At 38.4% G+C, this 10531-nt stretch overlaps 1 long non-coding RNA gene across 1 annotated transcript; it reads right to left on the reverse strand.

Annotated features, from left to right (window-relative positions):
• Window positions 1-3598: 3598 nt before the first annotated feature.
• Window positions 3599-10012, reverse strand: LOC101730516. The gene is made up of 3 exons (XR_004220949.1): window positions 9927-10012; window positions 8776-8878; window positions 3599-3626 (listed from the first exon to the last, which is right to left on the reverse strand). It is a non-coding gene; the product is annotated as an uncharacterized LOC101730516 (long non-coding RNA).
• Between the last annotated feature and the right edge of the window lie 519 nt (window positions 10013-10531).

Below are 10531 nucleotides of genomic sequence, written 5' to 3' on the forward strand. Positions count from 1 at the left end.
CCATTTACCTTTTTAAGACTGAAATGCTTTCTTTTTATCTAAATGGGTGACCTCTATCCACATTTATTTGAATGTTTATTTGTACAGTGTTATCCATTAGCTCCCAAGTGCCACTTTTCCAGTGAGAACCTGCGCAATTTTGAACTAATCATAAGTTACACTGTGTTATCTGGGCTACAAAATCAACAGTTTTTAATGTTATCACAAAAGGTACAGCATACTCTGAGGACTTGAAGAAAAAGGGTTTCATTAGATACACGAGAGCAGATTTATGTGATTAAAAGAAAACTATACCCCCAAAATGGACACTTAACCAATAGATAGTTTATATTATATTAACTGGCCTATTAAAAAATCTCACCAAATTGGATTATATATTAGTAAATATTGCTGTTTTACATGTTTTACATTGAGCCACCATTTAGTGATGGGCTGTGTGCTCCCTCAGAGATCACCTGACCAGAAATAATGCAGCTCTGACTATAACAGGGAGAATTGTGGGAGTAAAAGGCAGAACTCTGTCCCTTAATTGGCTGATGTGATCTAACATATATGTGTGCCCTTGGCTTGTCTATGTGCAACGTGAATTGTATGATACCAGGGGGCGGCCCTTAGTACATAAAATAGTTTTTTTATTTAAGATTACCCAATGGCACATACTACTAAAAAAAAGTCTATTTTTATAAAAATGGTTTATTTAGATAAAGCAGGGTTTTACATATAAGCTGTTTATGCAATATATTTTATAGAGGCCTATATTGTTCACAGGTATAGTTTTCATTTAACATGAAAAAAACTTGTCTTGTTTCACTTTATCTCACAAAGGAAGCTTGTTCTCCTTTTCTTCAATTTATTTGCAATGCAATAACAAAAAAATAATTTTTTTCCTTCATTTACTGTTATTGAAGACTTGCCACACTCAAAATATTAGCCTAAACTTGCAACCAGTTTGCAAAAATGTACAGTTGTGTTCATTTTCATGCATGGGGTGCAATTGCAGTGGGCGCTTCTACCATGGCAGTTGCAGTGGGAAACATTCTTCAAACTGCCATATTATTCATATTCAAGCTGAAAAAAATGACCTTTATCAAATCTGCCCCAATGTATCATTTATTTACACTAAGACTGTGGCATTAGTTTGATGCCAGTTCAACCATACTATACACACACACACAATTTACCTCTGTCTAATGAATTTAATGGTGTTCACTGTAAACACTACTTTTATGCATCAGAGTATAAACTGTATAGAAGGTAATTGCAACTGAAACTGAAATCTTAAATGAGTCTGAGTATATTGTGCAAATATTTACTCAGCAAACAGACCGAATGCTGAACAGGCTGCGGTTTAATAGCTGTTGTGTATAGTATTTGCTCTTGAGTTATTCTCAGGAAGAAATTAGGCTCCTTTATGTAGATTGTTGTATTCAACTCTGTATGGGAAAAGTGACACGTTTACTCTTACTGGTGCAAGACTGGTAACAATGTAGAAGAAATAAATGAATGTGATTCAGTGCTATTCATATAATATTTATCCATTTCCACAAGCACAGAATGTTTTTCTTGGAATACCGAGCTGCTGTACTTCAGTTGCTGATAGAAAACACCAGTGGGAAAATTTTGTTTTTCTGGATAAAATAACTTTCTGTAATTTGGATTTCTATACATTAGGTCTACTAAAAAATTATGTAAACATTAAATAAACCCAACAGGATCGTTTTGCTACCAATAAGGATTCATTATATCTTAGTACTGTTTTATTATTACACAGAAAAAGAAAATCATTTAGATAAATCTGAAATATTTGATTTAAATAGAGTCTATTGGAGATGGCAGGACTGTAATTTGGAACTTTCTGCACAACAGATTTCCGGATAATGTATTCCATATCTGGATATAAAGATCTGTGGGATCATTTATGATGGTGGGGGAAAGGGGCAAAGCACAAAAAACATACACAAAGCATGGCATGTTGGGCATATTAGGGCACCTTGCCCGTTTGCAGAGCTGTCAACCCCCCGTTTCTTTGAGAGTTACCTAATTTTAAAGCTCTCCCCATTCTCCTGCCCCTGCAGCATTTTTGGCTTTAGCTGTGCACGTGCGTGACGGCAGTTCCCGAAGCGTGTGTAACTAAAAATTCAGCTACAACTTTATTGTGTTGCTGTTTTCATAGAGAGAAAGGAGTTGCATTTTTAGGAACTATGCTCTGGAGCCCATCTGGCCTTTTATTTGTATTTTAAATATAGATTTTATAACATAGGTGTTCTGTTGCATCAGTACAGTAATAAAGAAAATAAATGTCTTATTTTTTGCTATGGGTAAGTGTACATCTGTAATTTAGTAGCTAAGTCAATAAATACACTTCAATAATGAAAATATGACAAGTTGTAAGGTTGTTTTATAGTAAAACCTAGTAAAGAAAGACAGGACAGAGACAGAAGCAAATGTTTATATAAATCTAATAATAAGTCAGCATAGGGAATCATAGGAGACTCTGCTGTAATAAGGATAACATTCTAAATATTAATGATTTAATTCATACAAGCACTAGACATTTTCTTAGACAAGCTGTCTAGACAGAACTGAAACACTGCTATCTTGCATAGGAACGAATATAAGGTGGCCATACCATGCACTGATATTATTGTACATAATCGGTGTGTGTATAGTGGGAGCCAAGGCGACCGATATTGGTAAAAGCTTTGTCGTCTTGTTGATCGGACAGGACTGAAAATTTTGATCATCATCATTGTCAGATAGGGGTAAAGAATTCCTTTGTTTTTACCTTTATATCTGACAATTCAGCTATTAATGTTAGTAGAGTGGACTAACAATCTTTCCTACGACCAGTGGTCATGGAAAATATCGTAACTGTAGTGTGTACACTAAAAAATTACTCTTCCAAATATTAATATACATTTAGGGGCACCTTCACTAAAATATTTCTCATATTTTTAAAAATTCAACTAAACTCACTTCCACGAACGTCATGACATTTACAAAAAAAGAATTGTCGCACAAAAACCAGTCAAAAATTACAAAAATCCCTAGAGTTTTAAGGCAAAACAAGGATCTTTCAAAGAGAGGGAAGGAACATCTGCCATTGATTTCTATACATGATTTCAGCAACTCTTAAGGTGGCCATACACGAGCAGATCCGCTCGCTTGGCGATGTCGCCAAGCGAGCGGATCTTCCCCCGATATCCCCACCTACGGGTGGGCGATATCGGGGACCATTTAGGTAAAAAAAATAATAATCTGATCGTTTGGCCCTGGGGCCAGACGATCGGATTATGTGGGTGGCAATGGGGCAGTCGGATCGGGGACCGCATCAACGAGCCGATGCGGTCCCCGATCCGACCAGATTTTCTAACCTGGCCGATCGAGATCTGGCCAATTTCAGGCCAGATATCGGTCGGCCAGGCCGCTCTGCTCTCCCCATACACGGGCCGATTAGCTGCCGAATCGGTCCAAGGGACCGATATCGGCAGCTATAGTCGGCCCGTGTATGGCCAGCTTTAGCTGGCGAATTGTCAGATTCAGATTTTTTGCCGTTATGTTGCATAGTAAATCTCAAAAAAGTTGCAACTTTTTTTCTTGCAACTTTTAGCGCTAAAGATCCGAATCTAAAAAAAGAAAAATGCCATGGTTAGTAACGGTCTCCTTAAAGTTCCCTATAGAACATGTTGAACATGTTTCACTGATAGGTTTATTTTTGTAAGTAATTGTAACTTGAAGTTCCTAAACCCGGCTGTTTTGCCAACCTGACTGTTCCTTCTCAACAGCAAATGAATATTTGCTACACAAATATGGCAGCCCCCTCATAGAGGAACATGGGGGGGATCAGATAATGTAATGCAAAAGGATTGGGCAAAAACTTTTAAGGCAAAATTATAAATAGCATGCAAAGATGGTGTGATGCTAGATGTAAAAAAAGGTTTAATTTCTTTTTTTTTTAAAGGTATATTTTATTGCTTTTCATACAAACAAAACATAAAGTAACACACTTAACATTACATTAAAGAGAATATGCTGGTCTTTCTTTTCAGGTCTGTCATTAAGGCTTGTTACAAATATCAAAGGGGAAGATGTGACAATATAAGGTTTAAGCATGATTCTGGCAGCAGTTACATAAGATTGGGTTCATCTACCTACTGAGCTAAATGCTCAGGATGTGATGGAGAGGAGTGGAAGAGTGCCGGGGGTTTTACCATGTGAGTGGGAGAAAAAAAAGGTTTAATTTCTGGTGTCAGTATCTCTTTAAGAATCTAATTCTTAACATTCAGATTTATCCTTATAAATGGCCAATAAGAAGTGAGATGACTAAAGACTTTAATTTGCAATCATCTCACCTAGGTGACATTGTCTAGAGTATCTTTATAGAACTAGGAGGGTGGCAAGAGTGTAAATAGAATTTTATGAGTCAGTAAATTGCACTTGCAAGTAAGTCATTTCATGTTATATGCATCGGGTGGCTTTGAATGGACAAATGGACGAAGAGTAAGAATGATTGACAATAAAAACATGACCTTGTGAATCCCTTTAAATGGTGAAACTTGCAGAAGTTTCAGTAAATGATAAACAGGTATGCCAATCCTAGTATGTCAACTTAACAGAATGTACAAGAATGAGTGTAGGTTCATAGGAATGGGACATATCACTTATGAAATGCCTTTAAAGAACAGGAAAACACAATGGGAAGGGAAAGAAGACATATTTTTACAGATGAAAAAATCCTCAAAAGATTATGATAGCAAACTAATGCCAGACGAGGCTGATTTTGGCGATCCACTGGCTTATACTGACTCCTGCATTTTCATCAAAAGGCACTGCCTCAGCCATGGTGCAGATACATGAAGCAGATTTTTCCCGCGCCAAAATCTTCTCTGTGTCTACATCCAGGCTAATACAGTGCCTTTTGGTGCAGACACAGGAGCCAGCACAGACCAAGAATCAGCCCTGTGTGGCTATAGCCTAATATGATGCATGCAGCTCCAAATCGGAGATTGTTACACGTGGCGTAACTATAAAGGAAACAGGTCCGCTTCCTCCATAGTCACGTGCACACACTTGTGAGAGGGGAGTGGGGGTACGGGAGACTAGGCAGCCATGCACGCTGGGTCCCTCCAAAGATCTTCATGCGGGAGAGGTTCGGCGCAATCTTGTTACACTCTTGATTGTTACAGTGGTGGCTCCAGATGATAAGGTTCATGGGCCCTAGCTGAGAATTGTATATGTATTTTATGTAACTCTTTCTGATTATAAACTTGCAGCAATACTGGGAAAACCATTGGTTCTGTTCATAAAAAAAAGCCGATTAAAGCTGGTAAACCTCTACCTAGTACTCGCGTGCCTAAGTGTTATGTTTAGAACCATATATAGATTTATCTCACACCAAAGCTGCCATGCACCCACTTGCAGTACCTATTGATAAAAAAATGAAGAAACAGTTGCAAACTGTTTTTGACAATCAATATCTATGTCATACTAAAAGATTATTTAAAGGTGAACAACCCCTTTTAACACACAATGGGTGCCATTGCAAACTGAAACCAGGAACTACAAATAAATATGTAAATATATGACTGATTGTGGCAAGTGCAGTCATGCTTGTCGGCCAATATTCTGAATAGCAGGTGTTATCTAGTGATGACTTTAAACTGAGCGTGTACCAAAGAGGAGTGGCGTGCACCTGTTTTATGTCAATTCGCTAAGCAGATGTTAAGCAATGGCATTTTCTTCTCAGGAAACTCCATATAATAAAACAGAGCAGGGTGTGGAATCTTCATACAGGACAGCTCCTGTGCACCAACTAATTATTAGTAACTGGTAGGTTTCTCAGTATATCTCTTGCTGATAGAAGCGTACATAGTATAAACAGTTACTAAACTAAAAAGACAGGGTAGATATTAGCCTAAACCTTCCACTTCCATATCTGGTACTAACACATTGCAAAAAATGTTCTGTTTGTTGCACAAGTGATTTCAGGACCACAAATCCCAACCCCACCCACCCCGATATTGATACAATGTACTGTAAACACAAGACCCATAGTTTTTATGGGAATATTTATGAAGCTGCTGAAAAAGTGGCTTTAGCATACAATTTAAAGGAGAAGGAAAGGTGGAATCACTGGTGGCTGCCAAAATCTTAGGCACCCCTCAGTGATTGTATTCACTTACCTGATACCCCAGGCTGGTGCTCCTGTTAGCAAAAAAACGCGACATCCCAGGGTACATGCAGGCCAACGATCCTCTTCCACCTTCTTTCTTCGGACCAGCTGTGCATGCTCAGTAGAGTGAAAAGATCCACTTTAACAAAACTCTACTGTGCATGAGTGGGCTCCAGGATTGTAGCAAAAGGAGAAAGAAGAAAGAGAATTGCTTGCCTGCATGTACCCCAGGCTGGTGTGATTTTCTGGCACCCCCCCCCCCCACCTTTCCTTCTCCTTAACACTATGTATGCTGTTTAAAAACTTATGTCATCTTATGTAATGTCATAAATATCTTATTTATATCTGCATAAAAAAGCAGCATAAGAACGGTGTTGAGTGACACTTCTTTCAGCCTGTAGCGCATATGACAATGCATCATGCATTTTGGCATTTTTTCAGTACTAAATATTATATTTTAGATGTACCTATTTATGTTTCAGTTTTGACTGCAAGAAATGGATATCAGCTCAGTGGCGCTGCCCTTATACTATATGGCCTTTGGTACACCTTGTCACGCCATGGGCCATAGAAGCACCCCATGGAAGCAACTGCTTAGACCATTGCAAAAGGATCTATTTTGGTTAATAAAAGGTTTTATATTTCATGCGACTGTTGCCTACGGGGTTGCACATAAGGGATGTTAATTGAACTGTTCACTTATTGAAAAACTTCTCAAAGGTAACTATTTTGTGCAGCAACATAAGCTAAGTTGCCTTAAAGGTTGGTGGGAGGTAACAATATGGACAACAGAGGCCGTGGCTACATGGTTGGCCCAGAGGGGGACTTAGTGAGGTTCTGATTATATTCAGGTTTGGGGAGTCCTTATAAGATGTGCAAAATGGAAAGTGCAAAAAATGGACACCAATCAGCATGTCTTTTTTACCCACAATGCTTGGCATTCCCCTGAACTCCAGGGTCATTTTGGTTCAAAATACCATGCTCTACAACTTGTGCAATTTGCCATCATAGACGCTATCATAAGCTTTGGTAAATAACTTGAAAGATTTTAAAACATTTATCAATATATTAATAGAAATGTCATTAAAATAGTAAAATGTTACCAAAATCCCATTATTCCAATAGCACTTTAACAACATCATCAGAGTGATGGGGAAATGGTTGATTTTCACTTTATAAGTTATCTCCTGTGTGACACTATATTTATTGGTATGCGGATATATTATATATAGAAATACACTGCCAACATGTAAGAAACTACAATTCCATTGAATTATGGATTTTATAAATAGGACCAAATTCAGCCTGGTGAACTACCCTAAGGCTTTCTTGAACTCCCTAAAGACAGCTAGATTGAAGTTAGTATGGCTTGGAGTTTGATAATTGAAAATGGTTTGTTCTTGAGATGTAAAAGAATGAAAGAAACATTTGATCATGGTTTTACTACCAGCAGCAGCTTGGGAGTTTGAGGATGCTAGGAGATATGGTACAAAAGTGCTAGAGGGCCTTGACTTTCCTATCAGTCATCTAAAGGCTTATTAGATGCAAGAGAGGCTAAACTTGCCAACGCCGTGGAACAAGCAGGATTAGCTAATATAAACAAATTGCTGACAATCTTCCAAGTTGGACGAGTAACTTCCTAACCTGAAATGAATACTGTCTATCACTGATCTCAGCATCTGCAAAGAGTCTCTTTTTGAATATGTATGAATATGAAATAGACATAAGTGATTTTAGGGGCAGATATAATAAAAATGTGATTTGAGTTTACCAGAGAAAAACTCACTCGCTTTCTACTAATTTCTATGGTTTTTTAGGAGCATAATTATCTAATGGTGAGCTCAAACTTTCACCCATTGATAAATATACTTATAGAAACCCCATAGGAATGAATAGAAAGTGAGTGAGGTTTTCTAAACTCAAATCTCACATTTTGATAAATCTGCCTCTAAGGGGCTGATTTACTAAGCCACGAATCCGAATCGGAAAAATTCCAATAGGAAAACGAACATTTTGCGACTTTTTCGTATTTTTTGCGATTTTTTTCGTCGCCGTTACGACTTTTTCGTAACCATTACGACTTGCGTGAAAAGTCGCGACTTTTTCGTATCCATTACGATTTGCTCGTATCTTGTCGCGACTTTTTCGTATTGAGCGCTCGAAACGAGGTTTCGTACGATAATATCGGTGCATGTATGGCCACCTTTAGCATGATTTTGGAAGCCTCCCATAGGACTCAATGGCACTCTGCAGCTCCAACCTGGCCCAAGAAAAGTCACCATACTGAAGCTTGAATGAATCCGAAACTTTCGTACTCGGCACGAAAGCTGCGAAAAAGTCACTACTTTTCGCGCAAGTCTTAGCGCTATGAAAAAGTCGCGACATTTTGCAAAACAGTCGTAATGGATACGAAAAAGTCGCGACAATTTCCGAAAAAACCGCAAAATACCGATCATTACGAAAAAAACGCATTCGGACGCATTCGGAGCGTTCGTGGATTAGTAAATGTGCCCCTAAGTGTATGCCACACATCCAACAATTAAAAATTCCCATTGTAAACTGTAGATTTAAGTGCATGTGCAAGACCCCTTCCCTATACTGACCAGCATGTTGTGCTGTGTCCTTGCATTCTCTGGCACCTAGAGTTACCTTTAGAGGGGGTTCACATATGGTAGAGTGCTCATGTGGTGCTTCACAGAATAGCAGCTGTAGGTAGAAAGATACATGGATAGTAGGGCAAGATTTTAAAACACTATGGGTCTAAACAATGATTTCAGTTTCTACATATATTAACAAAAAACAAAATCACTAAATCCAAGTGAGACAAACAGCATTATTAGTCTGGGAACATTAGTTCCTAAAGCATTAAGTTAGGATTACATAGTAAAATGCAAATTATGCTCAAAAGCTGAATAACCAGTAGAGCCTAATTAACAGATTCTATTTATAAAGACTATGATAACATCTCCAAAACTCCCCTGTCTTGTTTCTTCTAAATTCCTATTTATTCCTGGGTAAATTGAAACATCCATGTACATTATTAAGCCCTTTCTTCATGAAGCCGATAGGCCTTTAGCAATTCTTTATGCTGTACACCAGGGCCGCCATCAGAAAATGTGGGGCCCCGTACAAGTTATTTATGTGGGCCCCCAATTAACACAAGCCACGCCCCTTGTGTGTGCAATATAACAGATGTTACTCTATAATAAGCAGTTCATACAAAGAGTTCTCTTAATTAATGTGCTAATTAACAATTCTTCAGGGGTCAGTTTGCCCTGAGTTTAAATCATACACAACCCCAGCTCTGCGTTGTCCTTGCTTGATTTGAAACTTGTGTGAATTTTTGCATCAGTAACATAAACTACATAAACTTAGGGGCCCAATAACTAGTCAGTATTAGTTCATAAATATATAGTAAAAAAATGTGCCAAGTCAGTCTTAAATTGGGGGGGGGGGAGGGGGCAGTGGGGTTTATAAGTAAGTTCTTTAAAAGGTTCTTTAAAAGTAATGCAAGTTTTAGGTAAGCATAAGTTACATAAATTGCATAGGGGCCCAATGATTTTGCTGTGGGACCCAAAAACCAGTCATTCTCTTGCTGAAAAGTTAATGTAGAGATACTCATATAAATCAGTAAATAGATCCCAATATAAACAGCTGACGTTACTCCAAAATAAACAGTCCATACAAATAGTTAATAAACAGTTAAATAATTTGCAAATAAATCAGTCAGTTAATTGGGGGGAGTGAAATTTACCTTAATTTTGAATGCACTGGTGGAGTTTGCCCCCTTCCTGCCCCTCTCAAGCTTCTAAGCCAGGGATCCACAACCTTTTATACCTGTGAGCCACATTCAAATGGAAAAGCATGAAAAAAAGTTTCTGGGGGTGCCAATAAAAGCTGTAATTTCCTATTTAATAGCCCCTATGTGGACTGGCAGCCTACAGAAGGCTCTGTTTGGCATTACACTGGGTTTTTACGCAACCAAAACTTGCCTCCTAGCCAGAACTTCAAAAATAAACACCTGCTTTGAGGCCACTGGAAACAACACCCCAAGGGGTTGGTGAGCAACATGTTACTCACGAGTCACTGGTTGGGGGGTCACTGTTCTAAGCACTGTATTTGCTTGATACACAAGTTTCCAGGCAAGTTATGATAAGTTGACTTTATATATAACTTATGTAATTTGCATAACTTCATTCCCCATTCAGAAGTAGAATTCACCAGGCACGGTACCCCCTCTCCCCCCACCAATGGTGGCCCTGCTGTGCACTCATGCTCTTACACATGCTCTCATGCTCCCGAATGCATTAAACCAGTTCACGCAAAAAATCCCACCCACAATCAGTGCACTTCCAAGGA

This window comes from Xenopus tropicalis, chromosome 1, assembly GCF_000004195.4.
Source record: "Xenopus tropicalis strain Nigerian chromosome 1, UCB_Xtro_10.0, whole genome shotgun sequence".
Classification (NCBI taxonomy): domain Eukaryota; kingdom Metazoa; phylum Chordata; class Amphibia; order Anura; family Pipidae; genus Xenopus; species Xenopus tropicalis.